Source organism: Perca flavescens, chromosome 4 (assembly GCF_004354835.1).
Source record: "Perca flavescens isolate YP-PL-M2 chromosome 4, PFLA_1.0, whole genome shotgun sequence".
Lineage (NCBI taxonomy): Eukaryota > Metazoa > Chordata > Actinopteri > Perciformes > Percidae > Perca > Perca flavescens.
In genome coordinates, this window is record NC_041334.1 from 30,050,382 (window position 1) to 30,070,939 (window position 20,558).

The window sequence follows — 20,558 nt, forward strand, 5'->3', positions numbered from 1 at the left end:
GTGTGTGTGTGTGTGTGTGTGTGTGTGTGTGTGTGTGTGTGTGTGTGTGTCTGTGTGTGTTTATATGTTTACTGTAGTATAAATAGATTACATAATCCTCTGAGCTGTTTCTGTTTCATTTTTACAGCACCTCTGTAGCGTGTAATCACACCACATGACTTTACAAAGCAGAAATATGAAGTGACAGGAGGCTGAGGTGGATTGCTGAGACGGGACTTTGCATGCTGAAGCATTAGCAGGTACACATAGTTCTTAGTATCCCACAGTTAGGTTTTTCTAACAGTAAGAGTCTGTGGAGCTAATTCCATTTAATTATAATTTAGTACGCCCCAGGCCTAGTTTTGTGCTTTTCATGCTAATCTAGTTTGCTGTATGTTTGCATAGTTTACACCTCAACAACAAACCTGGCAAAATAGTCATGTGCTTTGAGTCAAACCAACTCAAAACAAGGGTTAGCAACTTTGTGTGTCCATAAATTTGAGTGTACAACACAAATAATGTTTTTTTTTCTTTCATTTTTATCAATATTTCTGTTATGAAAGGTCTGTTTGTTATGTCATCCAACAATACAGTGTTGTACACACAGTGATAGGTTATGAATTTTACAGTTATGCATATAAAAGAACAAGCTTGCTATCAGTAGTTTTTTTGTACACAGTAGTTTGGTTGCATTTATATGCCATTTATTATGTTTATAATTTAATTAATCTCTACTGATGATTTATTTCTAATTACTGGTTTTTGGTTTAGCCTTTTGTGCCGTTCAAACCACCTTCATGGTAAACAAATCCTTACAGCACACACAATGTTCAGGGGTCAACACCACAGCACAATCACATTAGTCACTCTTTGCTGTTCTGGATTTTAATTAGACTCATTAGAAAATGAATTGCAAGATGTAAGGATTCTACTCTAATAACTGGAGTGTGAGGAGATTTCATTGCTCATTCTGCTCTCAAGGGCTTGATAACACGTGTGCTAGTGTGAGTGCAGCTGTATATATATTGATTATCTGTGCTACATTGTTAGCTTACAAAGCTCACCAACTGCTACAAATTGTCAAGTCCAGTGTCCAAACTTTACTACTCTATCTCTCTCTACCTCTCACACTATCTCCAATTACCCTCACTCTCCCCTCTTACCTCTTCTTTACTGCCTTTTCCTCTCTCTGCGTCCCTCTCTCTGACTCTAGTGCCCTCTAATGCTCTTTATCAATGATGGGGCAGAGATACAGAGTTTCTTCCATCCATCTACTCCTCCACAGTTAGCTGCTAGAAAACAGTATTTGTTTCAGCCGCTCTGCTCTCATTCAGCATTGGCACTGGCCAGACATTTTTGAGATTGTCCATGTGCTCACACAGACACAAGTAAGCCCTCATACACTTTCCCTGTGCACACACGAGCATGGGCACATAAACTCAAGCAATAAGTTATTCCTGGTATAGAAAGCCACCTGCTGTCTGCAAATCTGCCTAAGATTAGATGACAATTTTTATTTTGCACTGCTAAATCATATTGTTAAACATAAACCCAGTAATCAACTATGCCGATATTGATATACTTGACTATACATTCTTTAATTTAAAGCTGCACTAATTTGTAAGATCTATTTACAAACAAACCTGGTTTGTTTGTAAATCTATTAAACTGATCTACTCTAAATCTCTGGCAAACACTTCAAAAAAAATTGTTTTACCCGCTTTTATATTTGTTCTGGTTTTTCTTTTAATCTGTTTTTGACTATTACCAGCCTGTATGTTTTTTTGTATTTTTGTTTTTTTTAAGGCATTTCGGCCTTTAATTGATAGGACAGTTGTAGACAGGAAAGGGGGAGAAAGGTCTGATTTGAAACCTGGGCTGCTAACGTAAGGACTGAGCCTTGGTACATGGGGCTCATGCTCTACCAGGTGAGCTATGATTGCACCCCTGAATGTTTTGACATGATGTGTGCAGGCTTGTTTTACCGCAGAGAGTCAAAGTTGTTTTTGCTTGCCAACCACCACTACAAATACAGAAAGTTGGTGCTTAGGTTTCACATCCAATCTGGTGCTGGACAGTTAGTGTGGTCCCATCCATGGTAAATTATACACTGCAGGGGTTTGCACAAGATCCAGATGTATGGACTTTAGTGTGTGATAAAGCCGACACAAACTCACTGCACTGAGAGCCTCGACGCAGATCGAACCCTGCCTGTGGTCCTCCTGAATTCCGTATAAAAATGTTACAAATAACAACTGAAGTTTTTATACTGAAATGTTACATATTTACATTTAGAGTCAATGCCCTAATTTTGACAGGCAGCTGTGAATGTCTCTGCCTACGGCTGTGTGAGTGACGCATTGCAGGCCTGATTGCATCTCCTTGACACAGCAACTGAGGGCCAGAATTTGGTAGCGAAGAAAACCATGTTTTCTTTTTCTGCTAATCCTCCTGCTTCAAGTTTCTGAAAGGTCCATCTTTTCCGTTTATCTCTTGACGACTTCCTATTTCATGGAAGCACAGAACAATATTGTCACATTGGGAATGCAACACAAAAACAGCCATGAATATTTCCTCTCTCCCTTTGTCTTAAGGTTCTCCTACACTTCACACAGCGAAATTATGTGCTCATAATATCCGGTGCCTGATCAAATTTGTTTGACCTGTTGTGTTTTAGACCTGTGCAGATACAATCAAGAAGGCAATGAATCACCAGCCCATTGTCCTGCAGGAATAATGCCAATGTGATGATTGTCAATTACACAATTTCCAGTGGCAATGCAGGAAGTAGGAAGAAATTGATGTAGTTAGGCCAGTAAGTGGGCATTTAAGAAGCAGCATTTGCACTTTTGGCTTTTCTCACTTCATACGTTTTTCATCAAGTCTGCAACAGCGTCTCACTGTGCTTAAGGAGGTTGAAATCCACTTTTATTCCCTATAAACCAAGGATTAAAAGGAAGGTGTGACTGCGTGAACCACCATACCAAACAAACAGATGAAAGAGAATATATTAGCTTGTTGCCAGTTGTATCTTGATTACAATAGACGTGTGACATATTTAACCCTGTGATTGTGTTTTTAGCACATTCAGCTGATTGCTTGACTACTGCTGGATGCACTTTATGACACTGCTGAATTGTTTAGACATTATTTATATGCTGCCAGTGTTCAAGAAAGCTTAATTTTACATTTTAGGGAGAACAGATTTCTACTTTGACCAAGTCAGCACTTCCCATCGATTAAGAGGAGGCGTATTTCACCATGCAAATTAGACTCCCAGATCCTCTGAAACATAGAAGGGTTTAGAAAAATAAATACATGTCACATTGCTTCACATCTGATTTAATTCTTTTTTTCTTAACAGGGCAGTCTTTCATGTTTGCCCTCGGTTCAAAGAAGGAACAGACAAAGAGAGGGAGAGAGAAATATGGAGGGAGGCAATATTATAGTAATCTAAACCAGAGTGATGGGACCATGAATCAGAGTCGCAGAAAATAAGCTCTGTGGTGAAGCTGCCTTCACACCATTTCTTTCTCTTTCTTTTTTGTACCCCCATCCCCCCTTTGCCTCTCCACATAAGCATCACCTAACTGTATGCTGTCTCCATGGCGATTCTTATGGGTCTCTTTGCCAAGGTCACCTTCACCAGATAGAGAAAGTCACCCGAGGAATGAGAAAAGGAAAATAGGAAATTGAGAAGGATGCAACATCATGAGACAAAGATAAGGAGTGTGACTAATGAGCAGAAAATGAGAAGGGAAGTAAATGAAGGGTTTGGTTGTGGGGGAGAGAGATGTCAAGAGAGGTGGAAGGAGACTGTGAAAAACAACAGCAAAGAAGAGCAGGGAAGGGGGAGGGGGAGGGGTGCATAAACAAGCAGCTCAAAGCAAACCTCATGCTCGTGTCAGGGTTCATCTCGAAGAAACACATTTAGCGATAGCTGTGTGGGAAAAGGTCCGGCTCAGGAGTCCACTCACTTCATCCACACACGCACTTCCTTGGATGAAGGTCCAGATCACCTGGAAGCAAATCACCAGATGCATGTGAAGAAGCCAGCTGGCAGCTGGGATAACATGATTTTTACACACACACACACACACACACACACACACACACACACACATATACACATACATCATTTCTCCTCATTTTCCTCACTCCACCTCGCCTCCATCTGCCAAAGCATACCTGTATCCTTGCTAAAGTTCACCCACTCTGACTCTACCTGACTGCGGACCTGGACCTTACCCCCTGCAGAGTATGCTGGAGGCGGCCTTCGCCTGGGGCTATCAATATTTCAGGCTCCCTCAGCGCTCTCTCTCATGGGGGTACATTGGCGTTCAGAGCCCAGGGGAAGGTGCTAATGCAGAGACAAGAAGGAGGGAGAAGGTTAAAAGATGGAGACTGATAGGTGAGACAGAGTGGATATGATATGGGGGAGTAAATGATAGTGTGAGGCATGGAGAGGTACATTGAGTGGGGTGAATGGATATGAGGAAAAAATTACAGTGTGCATTATAAAAGAATGAATAGAGTGGGAAAAGGGAGAATGAAAAATGAAAAATGGAAAAATGGCTTGTTTGAAGGCAACAAATGGTGAAAACGTAATTATACTGCTTTGTTTTTGGATGGATGGTTGCTGTATTTGTCAGGGTTGTTAATGTAGCCATATCAGTGTTGCATTATAAACTGGAGAGTAAATCTTGGAAGAGACAGAGCAAGAGAAAGAGAGAAATAATTGTCATGATGGTAACGATCTGTGCATTTATGATTCTGAAAATCATTTGCTTCAAGTAGAACATTAAGCAGTTAATTATCTATTGAAAACGAGGCAATAACATGTCGGGAAAGATGAGAATCCAGAAGGGAAAGTGGGCAAGAGACATTGATGGACAAAAAAGGATTGATGGACGGATGGATGGGCGGACGGATGAATTGAGAGAAGGTTCAGCAGACACAGATGCATATCCTGTCTGACTGCTGATGACAGAGAGCCTTCTGCCCTCTCTTCCTCCTTACCGTTTCGTCCTTTTGTCTCAGTGTGAAAGAGCCTCACTAGCCAACTGTTGCTACGACTACAGCTGTTTCCACAATGGTGGTCATTAGGGGTCATCACCATAGCAAGGAGATTCCTGGGGGCAATCAGAGGAGAGACACTGCCCCCACAGTGATGGTTGATACATTGAGGTTGTTTATAGGCGTAATGTCAAAGAAAACATTGTAGTGGGTAATAGTTCACAAGCTAATAAGATGTTTATACTGATTAGAAATTAAATCTTCTACTGGCCAATGAGCCAATAAAAGTGGCTATAATGACAGAGATTGTAGTTTCTTAAAGGTTTGCATCAGAGGTGGTTGACCCTTAGCTAAACTGCAGCAGGAGAAGCTTATATTATCAAAATAATACATTTTAATTCTATACACACACAATTTAAAATATAGATTTAACTATACATAATTAACCATTGTTGAACTGCACTGGTACATTATGTATATATGAAAATATATGATGCCGTGGCAATACATTTTAAAACCGGACTACAGCCATGCTTGCCATTAAATCCATCAAATACTGTAGTTGTCGAGATATTTTAATCTAAACCAAAATGGTGGACCGACCCACTGACTATCCCTAGAGCCACCCTGCTAGTGTGGCTGAAAATCCAAATCCAAAGTATGATGTTGTATCCTCATCCTCAATACATTATATATTGAATGGCTTTAATCCTCTCCTTATGTCATTTGAAATCTGGTTTAGGGCCAGTTTTTAAGATTACTCAATATAACCTTTTGCATATTACTCTCTTTACAGCATGAACATTTCTCAGCAATGATGATCCAGTTAAAGAAGTTAAGTATGCCAGAGATAACTTATAGGGGACAAGAAGTGGAGCATGAAGTAGAGCAAGAAAGTAGCACTCACAGTGCAAAGCTAAACTAAAGTGAATCTCCCCCTGGAGTCAGCTTCAGTTTCACTGTAACAATGACTAGTGAGATCTGACCACAATAGGGATGACTAAGGGCTCTTACAACAAAACGGATGAGGAACCACTAAGTGACCTATGACCTGTAATTCATGTTCATGAGGAAATATGTTTTGGTGATGTGAAATTATTAAGAAGTCATCCAGTGAGAATATAGGGGATCCTGTATCCCTTTATCTGTGTGTGTGTGTGTGTGTGTGTGTGTGTGTGTGTGTGTGTGTGTGTGTGTGTGTTTGTGTGTGAACATGATTTAAAGTAGTGGAGTAACTGTCACTACTTCTGGAAATAGAGAAGCTGATAAAATATCCATGAAGCGCTATAAAATATCGACCCAAGTCCTTGGAACTGCCCTCTCAACCATCCTCTAATTTAATCACACACAAATCTGACACAAAGAGTTCACGCTCAAGCTTCTCCCTCTGTGCTTTTTGTATCACTTCTGATGCCTGCGCGGTTTTATCGGAGGCTTGACCTAGCCATGACCACCGTCTTGGCAATTGGTTACCTTTGAGCACCCCTGCTGAGGTTATACTCCTGGTACTGACAGGAGAGGAGAGGGACAGTGGGTAAATCTGCAAAATCCAAAGTGGATTATGGGGTTACTACTCCCTTGATGCATTGCCTAAGTCTGACTATGTTTATGAAGCACCCTGCTGGGAAATATAAAAGGATAACTACGTACAGATATTTGATACGGAATGTGTGCACATTTCTGTATGGCAGTACATACTCTTTAAGAGAGTAGGAGAGAGGGAGAAAGAGGATAATGATGTCATGTTTCTTTATCTGAAAATTCTCTTCTCATTGATCTCTTAGTGTAGTCACAGTTTGCTTTATGCCTTTTGTAAAATGAGTGGGGAAAAAGAAAATAGCAGGATTAAGGAGGGGAAGGGTGTTTTTGTTGATTTACAAAGCGGCTTGGTCAGTCGGATTAAAGCTGGCCTGCGAATGATTGTTAGTAAAAAGATAGAAGAAAAGAGATAATCAGACATAAAAAGAGATGGTGCACAGGGTTTATGAGAAAGCAATTAGACAGAGTGGCAAAACACGGACGCCGTCAGGTTTACAGAAAGAGAAAGGAGAGATGAATGGGAGATGACAGAGACGAGCGGCTGATGGGCAGCAGTGAGGCTGTGGGGCCTGTAGTGAAACGGTTAGATCTGGCTCAGAGTGGCTGCCTCACACAGCAGAAAGTGTGTCACTGGAGAGCTAAGGTAATGCACCAGGCCAATGTTTCCTCAGTGAGCCCCTGCTGCATTCAGGCCTCCCGGTTAGCACTTACTGTTACTATTTGCCCAAGTCATGCCCTGAGAAACCATAACAGCATGAGCCACAATGAAAGGTTTAGCTCGTACATGGGCAAAACAGACCCAGAGTCAAACAAGGATCTACGCTCAGCACTAATTGCTGCTCAGTCAGTAGAAATATATATTTTTTTCTCCTCAGATGACTCTTAAAGCACCAGCGGTTGGCAAGGAACCAAAATTCAGAAAACAAATACCAAAGCTATGTGCACTCTCAAGGATCGATACAGTATTTGCAGAGATATTGACCTCAGTATATGCAGTGGTACAATTGATCACATTGCAACATTTTGCTTCAGAGTTAAAGGTGCACCGTTTTGTTTAAATTCAGTTTTCCATTTATCTCAAATGTTATTAAGTTCAAACTTAGCCTAGGTATAACATATAGTAATGTAGATTACTGAACTAACTGACAAAGCTTACCTAAACTTGGTCAGTATATATCCTACCTGTTTAGAGGGAAAAGTAAAAGAGGTAATGGTATATGGTTGACACATTTGGCATGACACTGGCATAAAATACTGTTAAGATAAAAGTCAGTTTTGAAATTACACTTCATCAAAACAACATAATAGACCTCAAATTACAAAATGGTATGTCAATAATGACCATCAAACAATAACGTTAGTGAGGTTAGCATAATCAACTATATCCCTCCCTGTTGAAATCAATTTACTACTAACTCTACATTTGCAAAGGATTAAATTAAGTTTAATGTATCGTTTGGCCTCCTACAGTGACTTTCTGTTTACATAGTTGATTGCTTTTGATCGCTTTTAGTTAGGAGCAACCCAATCGTGCACTGTTTAAAAAACCTTGCTGTCCTGTTCTTCACTTTTATTTGTACCACTGCTACATTTAAGTGCATTACAACTAATAGCTGATACCACCCTTGGCAGTCAGTTGAAAGAGTTATGTCAATGTCATCCCCTTCTTTGTGTGCATGCTAGTAGAACGAGATACAAAGAATATGGTGATCTGCTCAGCAAACGTTCCACAGCAATTCTAGTGGTCAAAAACGTTACAGGGTATTTTTAATGCAATCCTTTTAATGGAGTGTGTTAGAACTGGTGCTGAGAAAATCTTTACCCCTGAAGATGTTCATCTTGGTCTTGTTTACGCTGTTTGTAATATCACTCTGGGAAAATATGCCTCATTACTGCTCCAATCTCATGAATTCCACAGACTCATTTGATTATGGCTGCAGGCTGCCAAGTGTGTTTCAGGCATCACTTTGTGTCCCGGCAGATATTGTTTCATTTGATTTCTAGGAGCCCTTCTCATATAGAAGAGGGCGTTGTAAGAGTACTGAGATCTGATGTAAACGCAAAGACATATCGTTATAATGTAGGCATGTGAACCCATTAACTTGTATGCAAATAGTTAGTCTATATCCTTCATATTCCACTTACCGGAATTGCTCCGGTGCTGCAGGAAATTCCCCCGGATGCATGTATTTTCCATTTCCTTCCACTTTCTTTGTGTTGGAATTTTAAATTCGGTGGATTTATGAGGACTAATTGTTGACTGATCCACAGATCTCTGCATGGTAAATTGAGACAGCAAGCTAGACTATTTGTCCAATCTGAGTTTACTCTTGCACAACTATTTTGCAGCGGCTTTGTTTAGCACCGGCTAAACGATTCTGATTGGTTTAAAGCAATGCCATTAAACCAGAGCACGGAGTAGCCAGACTCTCCTTCAGCTCGCCTAGGAGGAGGGTCTGGTATATCAAGACTAGCAAATAGTTAACTTACTGCAGATACACATGAACCACACAGATGACGTGTGGCAAAGCCCAAAATCATGCTAGGGGTGTACGAGGTGAGACATTTAGCCGGCATCGGAGCCAAAAGTACCTGGTTTATCTGAATTACTTTAACCTTGTTAAACCTTGTTTTTTTAATTATTAGTTGAGTTTAACTTGATCCACTAAGTTGTATAAAGCTATGCTGCAGAATTTCCATCCATCCATCTTCATCCGCTTATCCGGTGTCGGGTCGCGGGGGGAGCAGCTCCAGCAGGGAACCCCAAACTTCCCTTTCCCGAGCAACATTAACCAGCTCCGACTGGGGGATCCCGAGGCGTTCCCAGGCCAGGTTGGAGATATAATCCCTCCACCTAGTCCTGGGCCTCCTCCCAGCTGGACGTGCCTGGAACTGAGGAAACCCATTTTGGCCGCTTGTACCCTGGATCTCGTTCTTTTGGTCATGACCCAGCCTTCATGACCATAGGTGAGGGTAGGAACGAAAACCCCTTTTCCAGATCCACAAAACACATGTAGACCGGTTGGGCATACTCCCAGGCTCCCTCCAGGATCTTTGCGAGAGTGAAGAGCTGGTCCGTTGTTCCACGACCAGGATGGAATCCGCATTGTTCCTCTTCAGTCTGAGGTTCAACTATCGGCCGAACCCTCCTTTCCAGCACCTTGGAGTAGACTTTACCAGGGAGGCTGAGAAGTGTGATACCCCTGTAATTGGCACACACCCTCTGGTCCCCCTTTTTAAAAAGGGGAACCACCACCCCGGTCTGCCGAGAGGCGTGTAAACCAGGACAGCCCCTCCACACCCAGAGCCTTGTGCATTTCTGGACGGATCTCATCAATCCCAGGGGCTTTGCCAATGTGGAGTTGTTTGACTACATCAGTGACTTCCACCTGGGAAATTGACAATGATCCCCCATCATCCTCCAGCTCTGCCTCTAACATAGAGGGCGTATTAGTCGGATTCAGGAGTTCCTCAAAGTGCTCCTTCCACCGCCCTATTACCTCCTCAGTTGAGGTCAACAGTGTCCCATCCTTACTGTACACAGCTTGGATGGTTCCCTGCTTCCCCCTCCTGAGGTGGCGAACAGTTTTCCAGAAGCACCTTGGTGCCGACCGAAAGTCCTTCTCCATGTCTTCTCCAAACTTCTCCCACACCCGCTGCTTTGCCTCTTTCACGGCAGAGGCTGCAGCCCTTCGGGCCCTTCGGTACCCTGCAACCGCCTCCGGAGTCCTCCGGGATAACATATCCCGGAAAGACTCCTTCTTCAGTCGGACGGCTTCCCTGACCACCGGTGTCCACCACGGTGTTCGTGGGTTACCGCCCCTTGAGGCAACTAAGACCCTAAGACCACAGCTCCTCGCCGCAGCTTCAGCAATGGAAACTTTGAACATTGTCCACTCGGGTTCAATGCTCCCAGCCTCCACAGGGATGCACGAAAAGCTCCGCCGGAGGTGTGAGTTGAAAGTCTGTCAGACAGGGGCCTCCTCCAGACGTTCCCAATTTACCCGCACTACCCGTTTGGGCTTACCAGGTCTGCGAATACTCCGAACTCTTGTTTGGTGCATATGCACAAACAACAGTCAGAGTTTTCCCCCCCACAACCCGCAGGCATAGAGAGGCGACCCTCTCGTCCACCGGGGTAAACTCCAACGTAGCGGCGCTCAGCCGGGGGCTTGTGAGTATCCCCACTCCCGTCCGGCGCCTCACACCCTGGGCAACTCTGGAGAAGAAAAGAGTCCAACCCCTATCCAGGAGTATGGTTCCAGAACCGAGACTGTGCGTAGAGGTAAGCCCCACCAGATCTAACCGGTAGCGCTCCACCTCCCGCACCAGTTCCGGCTCCTTCCCCCACAGAGAGGTGACATTCCACGTCCCCAGAGCCAGCGTCTGCTGCCCGGGTCTGGTCCGTCGAGGCCCCTGACCTTCACTGCCACCCGTGTAGCAGCACACCCGACCCCAGCGGTTCCTCCCACAGGTGGTGGGCCCATGGGATATGCTGCAGAATTTAAGTTTGGTAAAACCTGATTATATTGATGACATTTTAATGCAAATTCTCACATCTGAACATCCGGATTAGTCCCTTTACATCTTAACCTAGTTCTGAAATACTAATCAAGCATCACTTTTTCTCTAGTCATCTATTTTGTTTTTCATCGCTACATTTTGGCTAGTATTTTGGCTACGTTGTGTCAAGTCGTCTAACACTGCGTTGAGATTGCACAGCTAGTTAACTTTAATATCTGGTTTTTAAAATCCGAGCAGTTTTCAGCAACTCTGAATCAGACTGTTCAACAAATGCATCCAGGTGTGATCAGATCAGAAAAGAGACTACAAAATAGACTAGGAATAGCTTATACATAACAGAGGATGTCCTTTACAACTGAACCACAGCAGTTCTCCTCAGGAAATAATCAGTTTGATATTTCTGCTCATGGCGCACAGACATGTTGTCACTAGAAATAGTCTACTTTTGCGTCACACCAGGCTGCAATGGATGTAGCATATAATATTTAATGACAGACTGCAACAGCGTCCTATAATTAGGGTCTGATATGTGATGTCTGTGGTATGTTTGCCCCTAAAATGCTCTTATAAATCATTGTAATATGGTTGTCTCAGAAGAAAACACTTGCACATTGAACTTGTTGAAGCATTTTTTGTCTGAGGCCTTAGCTTCTCTTAGCGAAGGTCTGTTTGTGCAGCACTCTCTGAATATTGCCTCTGGGTATGAAACATTAAAAAAAGACAAAACAACAGCTTAGAGGGCTACCTGTTTTTACTGTACGTTGTAAAGCTTTGCCTTTATACTGTTAGTGAACAATATCCAAAAATCATATTATGTAAGTAGAAAAATTATGTTAGTGCTGATTCATGAATGGGTGTTACTGCCTCAGGAAGCATTTCCCTAATCTAATCTATGGTTTTTAATTAAAATGCTTTATCTCTTAAGATGTGCCAATTTGCCTATCTCCAAAAGCCACTTGATTTTCCAAATAAATGAAAAAGCTGTCAAGACAAAATAAGCAGTTTTGAAGACAATGAAACACATGTTCATATTCACAAATCCAAACTTTGCCGGCCAGTAAAAATCCACCAACACTTCTTTTGCAGGCATTAACATTTAAAGCAATTTAGTATGAACACATTTTCTGTGTTAGGTGAGAAACATTAAATGTGTTTTTTAGGACTATTGAAGCTGATGAACCGTCTTTGTGTTACAGGATTTCTTCTTCTCTGAGCCTGCTCTTCTCTGACCTCAACAAGAGACTCTTCACCCTGTCCTACAAGGTACACTGCATTTGAATCTCTTCTTTCTCCAACCCTCTGGACTGTGATAGATATTCAGTCCTTATTCAATGCTTTTGTTAGCATCTTCCACCCAGTTGTGACTGGAACTCGAGAGCCTGTGCTAATGAGACAGTGACCTGCTTGATGTTGTTGCTGGATATATTAAAACAGCTGAACCGCCAGGAGAATTAGCTAATAGGCTACAGCCTTGACCTTGTCTAGATTGAACTCCGATGTCTCCTCAAGGTATTTTGACTGTCAAACACAAAAAAAGTATAAAGCTGTAGGAGGCAGAACTTGTCTTTTGTACAGACAAATACAACTCTGAGGGCTTTTGTTTGCTCGGGCCAAAAACTGATCCGAATAGAAATGTCAGTGCATCTGATGTTAGATAGTTTGAATGTGACTTGAGTACAGTAAGTGTACCAGTGTTGTGTTGTTGCATGGATGAAAGGGCATGTCATGCAGACGCATGCACAACGTTGCCCGCAAAGCAATGAGCACTGATGGAACATAGACTCGATGCTCAGCATCATTAGTGTCCTCTGTGGGCTCCCCTGAGGTACAGTACAACTCTGGACTCTTGATTTCACACTGAATTAATTTCATTCTGAGCACAAATCTCTTCTGCAATGTTATCCATAGGAGCAACCCACAGCTCATGTTGTGGAGCGGAGGAGTATTGCAAAGGAACTGTGGCATCTTTACATACAGTACAGTCATAGATTGCTTTTTCATCTTTCTTTTTACAGAGACTATGAAGGTTGCTGCACTGTACAGGAAAAATAAGTTGTATGAGGCAACAGTTAAATTGAATATAATAGTTTTTTTGGAAAGTGTATGAAGAGAATAAGAAAGAGTCCTGGGAGGAGCTACCACTGTGTACCTTGTTGTTAAATTTCAAGTGACATTGATAGCACCTCCTTGATTTCTGTACTTGAAGAAACAAATCAATATCCTTTCTGCAGGTTTTTTTTTTGCTCCACTGAGCTGCCTGACGTTTGTACAAAACAGCGACCCATTCATCAGGGAATCTTCAAAGGGTGAAAAGTTTAAAAGCTTAACTTTTTACAGTCTGGGATACAAAAAGAAAAACACCTTTAAATAATTTTTTTAACAAATGCTGACCTCTGCAAACAATTGATTGGATAAATATTACCTCAAATAAAACTACATTGTGGGGAGGAATCGCACATGGACAAGCATCTGAGAGCCTATATGCATTTACTTCCTGGGTAGCAAGCGTTATTAAATTCCAACCAATAAAACCATCGCAGATTGTTTGCAATAACTTTTAAATGATCCCTTCCCACATTTTAAAATGAATACAAAGCAGTTGTTTCTTCATGATGGACAAAAAAAAATGATTATTAGAAAAGTAAAGTAAAAACCAAGAAATGTGTTATATTTGACCTCAGTAAAATCTGCCTCTACTTAGTTTACAAATGCATTTTGTCACAGTAATTTACATAACACAACCTTCTTTCATTTACATATTAGGACACTTAAGTGCCTCCCAGCGCACCCTTTAGTACTCTCAAAGGATTTGAAACGGCATTTCACATTGTTGATCACACAGATGTTCCAGACAGTACTATTGACTGCTGTTATTATTGCTTGTATGTAAATGCATTTTTAATATAAACAAATGGCCATAACAAGCACCCTCATACATCATATTCCATTTAGTTTGAATTAGATATAAAAAAAAACGTGTATTTTCTAAGTTTTGATGGCGATAGTGAACAATGGGCTTGAGTTGCATTGACAACATTTAAATGCAGTGTTTAATGAGAAGTGAAGCAGTGCATATGCATAAAAAATATTATTTGAAATTCAAGAGATTATTGTGATAAATACATGCACGCTACTTATGCATTTTTTGTCTGTCTTAGGTAAAGTGTATGTATTTATCTTGCATCATTTATGTAAAGCATTTCATTATGTAAGAAAGGGCAAAGCCAAAGGAGTGTTTGTAATTATGCAACAGAAGCTACTATATATAAGCACCTCAAATAGTTGTGCTTTTAAACCAAGGTGAGTTTACAGTCCATATACATATTTAGCTTTTTTTTTTCTTTTCTTCAGAGATATAGCTTACGGAGCATCATGTTTCTGACAATATGGCATTATTGAACGTTTGGATGATTTCTTCACAGCTTGAAAAGTAGTAATTACTAAATGTAAAGGAGCTGACACACCAACCCGATTATCGGCCGTCGGACAGTCTGGCGAGGTTGGTGACTCGATTCTGTTCGGTGTGTTCCGTACCGTCGTCAGTCAGAGGAGCCGTCGGCTTTAATTTGGGCCAATTTGACTTGTTGAATCGGCCAGTGGGCAGTCGGACTCAATGACCAATCTGATTGGTGGAGTGCTAGCCCTTGACTAGCGAATCAGTACACTTATGTTAAAACACTTACCGGAAATGAAGAGCGGGATGAGCGTGACGAACGCCTCTCAAAATCTGACAACAATCTTTCAAACTGACCTTTGTTGATCAAAAAAACAGACAGATTCAGCAACTGTATGGCCTATTTGTCACTATAAATGTTTTCAGAAACACGTTTTGGTGAACTATTTTCGTAAAAAAATGCAAGATCATATTCCGAATTATGGTCGGATTTGAAATTCGGGAGAAGCCAGACCCACGTAACGCGTTCGTCATTTCTGGTTTTAATTTTTGTATTAGCGCCGGCTGCTGTTATGGAGACGTATTAAGTCTCATGCACGCGCAGAACATACGCTCAAGTCGGCGTTGCTTCGGTGTGTTCCGAGGCACTTTTTTGACCTCGGGGAGCTGACTTATCAGTCCGACTGCCTTTTCTGCCGATGGTCGGCCATTGGGTTGATGTGTCAGAGCCTTTAGAGAGACATGCTGTCCCCAAAGCTCTGATCCCATTGCCTTTGTTTATCCCACAATCAATTTGCTCTTATTTCCTCTCCTGAGAGCCACAGTGTTGCATTTTATCCATGATAAATTGTCAATGATACAACTTTTTGCTTTCATATTATCAAGGGAGTGTGTCCTCATCTTCAGCACACAACAAAAACAATGAATTTAGATTGTTGTTCCAGTGAATTGTTGTGTTACTTTAATGATAAAGTACATAAATCACATCACTGTGATTGTGATAAGTAACATTGGCAGTAAAATCATAAATGAGGAACAAAGTTTCCTGATATTCCATATTCCCTCAAGATTGTGTCTTCAAATTGTCCAAAAACCTAAAGATATTGAAAGATATAAAAAAGTGTTTTGCTTGACGAATAATGATTATATGATTAATCGATTGTTAAAATGATTGTTGATAAATGATAAATCTTCTAACATTCCAGCACTATTACATCATTTACATCATTTACATAAGCTTCTAGGAACTGCTTATATACTGTACAGGGACAAATAGTATTATGTAGCATTTTGTACACTGACCTTTTGAAAGAAATCGTGCACATACTGATAACATTGATTGCCTGACCATACTGTACAGGGTCCAACACTAAACGGTCTTTACCCTCTGCTGTATGGCCACGGATTTCTCCTCTTGTTCTAAAACTCAGTTGAATACACTGTAGTTTGTGACTGAGAAATCCTGCGTCTCACAGCTGTGTACCGCAGGCCAGGACCGAGGCTGCAGTTTTACAGGGGATTTTTTCTCTCATGGGAACACTTTGTTCCATTAATTTGCATACAATCATTGGATTGACTTTAATGAAGTCACTGCGTAACTCCTCATGCAAGGAGCTTTTATAAAACTTGTTTCTAGAATGCTAACTCTACTGTGGTCAAAAGAACAAAAGTGCTGACACTACCGCAAGAAATGTATATTAGATGTAAAATGCTTTGTTTGTTCTAATGATTATTGAGCCATATCCTGGAGCAGTCAGTCATTAGATACTGAAAGGCTATTGTATGGGTTGTTCTTTTGCTTCATTTGTGGGACTCCCACTGGGCAAAGTAGACATATAATAAATAATTGATCAGTTTTAATGTAACGTTGGTGATTGTTGACCCTCACCTCTGAAGGCCACTGATACTTTTTGCTTTGGGTGATCTGACTCAATTCCAGTCTGAATGTAGGAGTTAGGATATTGTGTAGCCTACATGCTGCATGGACACTGCTGTGTTACCACATTAACATATTACAGTATATAGGCTTTTTCCTACTCACATTCCACAATCTGTGTGTGTGTGTGTGTGTGTGTGTGTGTGTGTGTGTGTGTGTGCGCACTGTGTCCAGTTTGTGTAGGCATTGCATTAACATGGTTAAATCCTCTGCATGGCTTATTGGATCCAAATCCCTCCCAAAGCTTTTAAAGCTTCTGCCTTTTCATTTCTGTGTCTCTTTCTGTCTACAGTACCTATCGTTCCATCTGACAGTGAGGAACCTGTAGTTCTACCTTCTACTGTATGTATTTTCCATTTCAGCTTTTGTTGTAAAAACATCTCCACCCTTAAAACTTAAACTGATACTTGTTATATTGTGTCACTTTGTTGGACAATCCCAAAATGGCATGTTTTTCATTTTGGTATTCAATTCAAGACATGGGATGCAAATTGATTTAATGTGCAATGCCAAAGAATATTCCACAGACATTTCAACTACAGTTACCTCAAGTAACAATGGCCTGTTTGACTTCAAGGTTCAAGGTTCTTTATTTGTCATGTGCACAACAATAACAAGTAGTCTTTGGCAATGAACATCTTAGGCCTCAGGCCCCTTCAACACTGCTCATTAAATAACTAAAAAGAAAATGCAAGTAAAAACAAAATCTGAACCTAAGCAAAACTTAAGGTTTACAGAATGCAAAAAGGAATGAAGTAATGTCTGCATCCTGACTGAATTTTTATTTTTTATGTCAGACATGTCTAAAGGATCTCTTTATAAAGCCCATTACAACCATTACTGACCCTCTCTCACTAGCAGAAATAACTATCGTTCCCCCCAGCTAAACACAAGTAAACATGATTCAACAAGTAAAACATGAGCGACAAAATGAAATAAAACAATATAAAAACACCTTTAACTCCTCTTTACTCATCATCCAGTTTAAGTGTGGTTTGACTTGTATTTACAATGGGAAGTCTGTACCGATGGTGAAATCTATACTGTCTCAAAGCAGTGTTTTGTACCTTTTCTGGCTTTTGAGTTGTAATGATCCCGGCATGTAGAGACATCAAGCTTTCATTTCAGTTCAAGAATGCATTTGTTTTCTATTTGAAGGCAGCTCCAAATGAATTATACATAATATGTGTAATCAATTTGAAGATGGTAAGGTAGCCTATATTTCAAACATGTTCATGTATTTTTAGTTAGGAATATCAAGTTACTGTATATGTTTTAAATGCACACCCTCTACTTCACAATGCAATCATGAATGGTTTATAAACTAAACTATAACTGCAGTTGTAAATTCTGTTGATTAATAGCATTATAGTTATATTTCTAGCTGGACTGGTCAATGACAAAAATGAAGTGGTGTGTCCTGGTGGCCTGACCATGTAATCTTAACATCCCCAGTTCGAGTCCATCCATGGTGTTTCATGTCATCCCTCCTCTCTGTCTCTCTCCTCATTTCCTGCACGCCATATGATCAAACATACACTATCATGATATATACACTTACATACAATAGATAATACCTTTTACTCATTGAATGAGCGTTATCACTTCCATAGATATGAAGCAGTAGGGCCCTACACTACCTTCTATTTGGCTCAGTAGGCTGTTATCATATATTGGTAAGCTGGATCCCCCATCCACGTCAATGTTAGATGCTAAAAACAACTGCTTGAAAGTGGAGTGACAAACGGAGAACTTTAGCCCGGGAGACCAGTGCTTATGTTTGTGAACAGAGCCAAGCTCACGTCAACTAACTCCACAGATAACTCATTTTCATAATTCTAAATATGGCTTTTAGCTGTGTAAATATCTAATGTAGCAAAAGAAAATATAAATAAATTATGCAAATATAACTTTTCATCCATTCCCATGACATTTACTACGCTCAGAAACGAGGCCATGCATACTTATAATGTATAACATTTCATACCGTTGGCACAGCTTGTAATGTGCTACCTTTAGTTATAGAGTATCTTTGCCTAAACCTAACCAAGTAACGTTAGCTTTGTTTGAATTCACAACGGGACTCCCAGAGCGTTAAATCATCATGCCAAGGGGTCAAGACTTAGCCTGGTCCTACCAGACTCTCGTACATTTCATTTGTACAGAGAGTCTGGCCACTCTCCATTGACAAGTTGCTCTGGATCTGCCATAACCAATCGCTAACGTTTGGTCGTGATGTATTTCATGCACATGTGCAACAACAGGGGAGACCGACATTGGCTTATATTTAGCATTAGCATCGCTAGCGTTAGCTTAGCCAACCCTTCACCACTAACGGAGCGGGCTGGAAAATCTAACTTTTCCCAAAGCCCGTGGGGAGGAGGACCACAACATCATGGCCACCAACAAAACTCAGCAAAGATTGTTCTTGCTCAGGCTTTAACTTCTGGATATTCGTCAGCGTAGCCACAACGGACCGAATGGCTTCGCTCGCATCTTTCTAGCGCACATCCTCAACGTCATCGTTCTCAGCCACTCCCTCTGTTTGCTGATTGGGCCGCCAAATATTTGGCCGGAGAAAACCCAAGAATATACCGCAAACCCAGACGGAGTACTGAAAGGAAATGAAAATTGAGCAGAAGTACGTAGGAGAGCGGAGCCAGGCTAGTCCAGACGAGTGATGGTCAAATGAAGCTTTTCTGAGCTTTGTCTTTATTTTCTGAGCTCACTAGATGGCACTCTCTGTTCAACAAAGGGTTGAAAACATACTGAATTACCATTCCTTTAACCTTTTTCTTTGAACAGAGAGCGCCATATAGTGAGCTCAGAAAATAAAGACAGTGGTTCGCGAAGCTTCATTTGACCATCACTAGTCCAGACGTGAACAATGACCGTTACCATGAATAGATGAACCGTGAATAGATGATAATGGCCCTTTAAACCTACTAATAGGTGTAGCGAGCCCCTTCTAATCCATATGAGGCTGATAACCACTGATAAAGCCCCCCCGACCCCCCCCCCCCAAAAAAAACAACATTTAAAAGCATCTCACTATCTAACTTGATTGAGGACAGCTGCAGAAATTACTGTTTGGAGACTGTCCCTGATTACCCCGTCTTTCACCAGGCACAGTATGTCTGTGTAAGGAAGTGTTAAACCATAAATCCTCCTACATTTCACACATGCACATCTATCCATGGCTTTGTCTATGAGGGAATTGGAACAAAATAGAAATACATTTAACAGTGAAAATGACTTTTTTCTGCTCATCTACAGTATGTTGGCCGAAATTAGATTCTCTTTTCTTCCTCTCTCCTTCTCATTATTAGAAATGTCTGACTTGGTTGAAAGTGTTTCTGAGACAAAATGAATATCAGGGTTAATGTGCCTATAATTAACATGTGGGTTTCTATTTTAATAACCTCACGTCGAATTGCTGGTCTTCAATATCCAGTAGCACATGATGTAACCTAATAATTGTGACGGAGACAGATGCTTTAATTTTTCACATGTGATCTCATTTCAGATGATATTTGAATAGAGAAAATATATTTTAACATTTACTGTAGCAGAAAGGTAATTGAGAAAAGGCCGAGACCTATTACTGTATATGGCAACTGTATTGTATATCACCAGACTTTATTAATGTAAAAATAATTGAATCTTACAGAGAATGTTGTCAGGTATATTAGTGTTTTCATGCATGTGTGCAATTCCAGTAAATCATCAAATCCTGCAAATTACATAAAACACTGGTATTCTTACCACCTACTTTTATGTGGAAATAATTTCAATGGCCCTGATGAAGTTCCTATGTGAAGGTCATTTATTTTACTCAAGTAATTTATTTATAATCTCTGCCTTATCTGCCGCAGTCGGTGACTTTTATGGATATTCCCACAATATGGCTGCTCTACCTGTTATTTTTAGCACTATTGAGCAGTGCAGTCAAGGAAGACGGAAGTTATATTTCACATTGAAATTCAAGCTCGGAGCGTTACATGTACGTCATCTCATCTCATGTCATGTCACGCCAACCAGTAAACTACCTTCTCATACTGCATTTACCTGAAAGATGAGCACTGTACTGAACAATACACAATGAAGGTTTTGAATAACCGCAGTCCTTTCTGTGTTTTTTTTTTTCACATACATGTGCTGCTGCTGTTG

At 40.9% G+C, this 20,558-nt stretch overlaps 1 long non-coding RNA gene across 1 annotated transcript in view; it reads left to right on the forward strand.

Annotated features, from left to right (window-relative positions):
- The window catches only part of LOC114554864 (uncharacterized), a 74,253-nt gene that overhangs the window by 26,008 nt on the left and 27,687 nt on the right, over positions 1-20,558 (forward strand). Inside the window, exon 2 of the long non-coding RNA XR_003692481.1 lies at positions 12,255-12,321. This is a non-coding gene — a long non-coding RNA (uncharacterized LOC114554864). The remainder of the gene's footprint in view (positions 1-12,254; positions 12,322-20,558) is intronic.